This window comes from Aplysia californica, unplaced genomic scaffold, assembly GCF_000002075.1.
Source record: "Aplysia californica isolate F4 #8 unplaced genomic scaffold, AplCal3.0 scaffold00125, whole genome shotgun sequence".
NCBI classification, from domain to species: domain Eukaryota; kingdom Metazoa; phylum Mollusca; class Gastropoda; order Aplysiida; family Aplysiidae; genus Aplysia; species Aplysia californica.
In genome coordinates, this window is record NW_004797395.1 from 490,949 (window position 1) to 495,315 (window position 4,367).

At 42.8% G+C, this 4,367-nt stretch overlaps 1 protein-coding gene across 1 annotated transcript in view; it reads left to right on the plus strand.

Annotated features, from left to right (window-relative positions):
* The first annotated feature begins 779 nt into the window (after nucleotides 1–779).
* The window catches only part of LOC101851492 (GTP-binding protein ypt1), a 44,858-nt gene continuing 41,270 nt past the window's right edge, over nucleotides 780–4,367 (plus strand). The window contains exon 1 of the mRNA XM_005096268.3: nucleotides 780–1,238. The gene's annotated coding sequence lies outside the window, so the exon portion shown is untranslated. The remainder of the gene's footprint in view (nucleotides 1,239–4,367) is intronic.

Sequence of the window (4,367 nt, forward strand, 5' to 3'; positions counted from 1 at the left end):
CTCTTCTTAAATCCAGCAATCGCACAACTGCTTACATTGAGCCTGTTGAATTCTGACAACTCTAAGAAATCCTGAGCTGGTGCCTGGAAAGGATCATTGTAGAAATAACTTTTTAAATATTCTTCTATTATTTTTCTAGATAAGAGTCAACAACAAGGCTTTTGTGAAACAGAAAAAAAGGAAAGCTTAACTAAACAACGAGGATTACCGCTTGGTGCTAAGCATTACGAATGAAGGGTTTTATCATTTTAGCTGTGTGGGCCATCTCTTCAACCTGACAGAAGCGGTAAACTTTATACAATTCTATCACTTTCGGCTTAAAAACAAAAGCCGTGAATATGCTTTTTGGTGAACGAATCCCGCCGCACCCCACTGACAGAATGTTCAGTGTTTACGTTTCGAATTCGTATCGTCGATAGAAGCTGGAGCTTCTCTTGCTCCCCTGCACTGGCACGTCGTGCATTCACGATTTTCATTGAGAAACGCCAGTTTTGAAACCAGCTCCAGGGAAACTGGCAGACGTTGTCGCTCACCCCCACCCCGTCCCGACCCTGAAATCGCTCCCAGTCTCGTCTCACTGACTCTCGGCGTGAGTAAATTCCTCCAGGGGCGTCCCCGCCTCCCAGCTTGGGTCCCGCCTGGCTCTCATTACAAGCGCGTAAGGAGCAGGTCGAGGGTAGTGCTCACACACTCGCACTCTCTCAATCACACACTCACACACTTGCTCTCACAAGTGTCGGCATCCTGTTGTTTACATGCAGTGCGCGTGTGTGCGTATATGTATGTGTTAGCGTATTTTTGGTACAACACGAAGTTGTTCTTCAGTACAGCTTTGAGTGGTATGCTTAGTGTTTCTAACGCTCAGAGTTGCAGACATCGCAGTCATGAAATTTCAAATAAACTTTTCTTTTCACCAGACGTATGCGTATAAACGATGAGAACGTGAAATATTTTACATGTGCTTACGTCCATAGTTCGTCGCCTAAGATTTGTCTGAAGTGAACAGCTATGACCATAACGTATCATTCTGAAACGATTGGTTATAGGTCTCAGAGTTATAATTAGTTTACGGCATTCTGATATGGTTCTATTGAAGATAGACTACGTCAGCACATAATTTTAAATTGTGCGTTCGTCTTTTTCCGTTGTGGATTTATTAATTGTCAAGTGATTGTTCCATGAGATAGCTGGAAACAAAGGCAGTTTGGACGGATTTTAGAACATCTCGCTACTACCAGGTACGTTAATATTCAATGCAGCATGGTTCTTTCTATCTTTCTAACGTTCACACTTTTCTGTATCACATCTTGCACAGATGTGCGCCCCCCCCCCTCCTCGTCCAGCCCAACATTTCCACCGAACTACATTCCCCTTCCCCGTTACTGTTTTGCCTCTCACTTTCTGTTTACTCTAGATGTTCGGATCTGGATGCTCACGCCCCCTCCCTCCCCCACCCCCGCTTCTTCTCCACGTAAACACAGATGCAGTCTCTCACTCGGCCAACACCAACACTACAACAATAACGAAATATAAGCCTCAGAGAAAAATAGTGCAAGAACTCTTATCTTCGGTCTTTTTTTAAATTTCAAATTTCTACCACATCAATGTTCCAGGGCATGGTAACATCGTGTACGGAGATCACTAATGAGTTGATTCTTTGGCAGAGAGAGGGCGTTTTTTCTGACTTCAGACCCTGTTGTCGGCTTACAAAATCGTACTGTCTGTTGCTTCATTTGTCCCAACTATCATGTCTTTGCTTATCGGCGTGGTTGTGGGGCCCCATGGTATAGGCACATTCCTGCGCCATTTTTCATGATAACTGTCAATGTTCTTCTTTTTATCGTTAGTTGATATGCTCTTCTTTGTCTTTTATGCCCCCCCCCCCCAAATTATGATGTCCAAAACGAGCTCTTCTGTTTGGTTGTTTTTGTGTAAAGAGTTGTGATAGTTCTTGGTGCGCCGCTCACACTGTTGGAATCATGCTGTTGGTATCATGCTATTGGCTAAAGTTGAATGACCCTGGTTCGAATTCCCAGCCGGATATTCCTGCACTTGTGTTGTTTATCGAAGTTTGTAGACTTATCGCCTGCTTGGTTCAGTCCTATTGTAGAAAGACAATAGGTTCGGGGATCCGGTCTCTTAAGTACACTGTAACGGGTAACCTTGAACATAGCGTTAAATCCGTACCGCAAGATACTTGTACAAGTAGTAATTGTTGTTTCCTGTTAGCGTCGTGTATGCAGGCTATACTATACTCTGATATTAACCATGACGATTCTTTTGAAGAAAAGAAGAAGGCTTCGTATTGTTATTATATGCCCTTTGTTGTAATGAATAGTGGACTCGCTTCCTTGTTGATCGCCTACTAAACTTTGTACGCTTAGAGCGAGATTACAAGGTTACACGGTTACACGTAGCGTTACAAAATCTGTTTCATGTTCAAAACTATTATAATTGCTCATCCCTCGGCTCCACCTCCCATTCACCCATGCCATTTTCTTTTTCCGTCCTCCCACCAAGCTTGTTTTCCTTTTTTTATTCTCCCACCAAGTTTGGTTTCTTTGTTAGCCCTCCAAGCTTGGTTTCCTTTTTTTTTATCCTCCTCCATGCTTGGTTTCCTTTTTGGCATCCCACCAATCTTGTTTTCTATTTTTTAAAATCCTCCCACTAAGCTTTCTTTCTTTTTTATACTCCCACCAAGCCGTATTTCACGTTTTTATCCTCCCACCAAGTTTTCTTTCACTTTTTTATCCTCACACCAAGTTTTCTTTCACTTTTTTATCCTCCCACCAAGTTTTCTTTCACTTTTTTATCCTCCCACCAAGCTGTCCTCTTTAGGTGTTGAGTCAATGACTCAATGTACGTATATATATATACAGCGTGACGTCTCAACAAAGTCTCGTGTTGTGCTCTCTCCCATCTCCGTTTGTGCAATAACGGCACCACAGTGACATTTTGGGGCGTTTCACGTTTCTCTGTTCCCGTTCCCATAGCCAGTACCTCCCTCTTTCTCACTTTCTCTGTTCGCTCACGCCCCTTCCTCTCCTAACTCACCGGAAATGCATTGCAAGCACACACACACACACACACACACACACACACACACACACACACACACACACACACACACACATACACACACAAACACAACTTGCGAAGCCTCTGTAGCTTGATCCTTTTAGTACTGCTTTCAAATTTCCCCCTCTTTGTCTTTCCGCTGCGGAGTTCTTTATATATCATATATGTAGGCTATAGTAGTGTATATTCAGGTGTCGGCTAACTTATAAGTTGTGAGTTGTGATTGCAAAAGAGAGAGAGAGAGAGGGGGGGGGAGTGTCGGTACTAGGTAGGTAGGGATCAGTTACATGCAGGTACGGGTGATGTAGAATCTATTTCCGGGGTGTTTTCCTTCTTTTGTGCTGTTCTTTATCCTCTCTTCTGTTACTGATGCTCACTTATGACCGCTTCAAACAAATTTTGTAATGAGTTTTGAGTTTTACGAGTTTTTTTTTTCTTTCTGCACATGTAGTAGTTACATGATGTAGATTTTGCGTCTGCGGGGGTGGGTGGGGGGTGGAGAATCGAGAGAGTAGGAGGAGGAGGAGGAGGAGGAGAGAGAGAGAGAGAGAGAGAGAGAGAGAGAGAGAGAGAGAGAGAGAGAGACTTGCTCACAGTGTTGTAAAATTGTAAGTACGTCTGGCCTGGTCACAACCCTCCCACACCGGCGAGACGCTGTGCTTCTTTATCTCTTGGCTTGTGCTAAGTAAAGCAAGTTGTATCTAATTGTGGCGCCATCAGATAAACGACTCTCATGAATCAAACAGAGCCGCCAGCAACTCAGAAAATGCAGTTTTAACGTTATTGCAATGCAAAACGATGTATACGTTTATAGAAGAGTTTAGCCTATCCCCTTCGCGATCACTTTTGCTCCGATGGTTGCTATGAAAGATTACACATGAGATCTCTACCGCGTAGAATACTTCACTCATTAACCCCCTAGACCTTGAAGTTGATTACGTTGCTAAAGAAATAGGGAAATTTGAAATGGTAATGAATAGACTTCCTTCTTGTTTTTAGGAAGGTTTATCGTTAGTCTATTTCTAGAGAGCAAGTTCTCGTCTGACATAAAACACTGAGTTATGATGCATCTAGGCTAACTTTACTCCTTGACTTATTTTTACTCCTAGACAGATGTCATCTTCATCTAATGTGCAAAATATGGCAAATGGCGGTCCCTTGGGGTTAATTTAAATCTGTACTAGGAGTCTACTTTTAGACTACAAGCTGGGTATCGATTTTTAATTTTTTTTTTTTTTTTTTTTTTTGGGGGGGGTGTTCTTATGCCAGTCTGTTGACTTTCTCGAGGG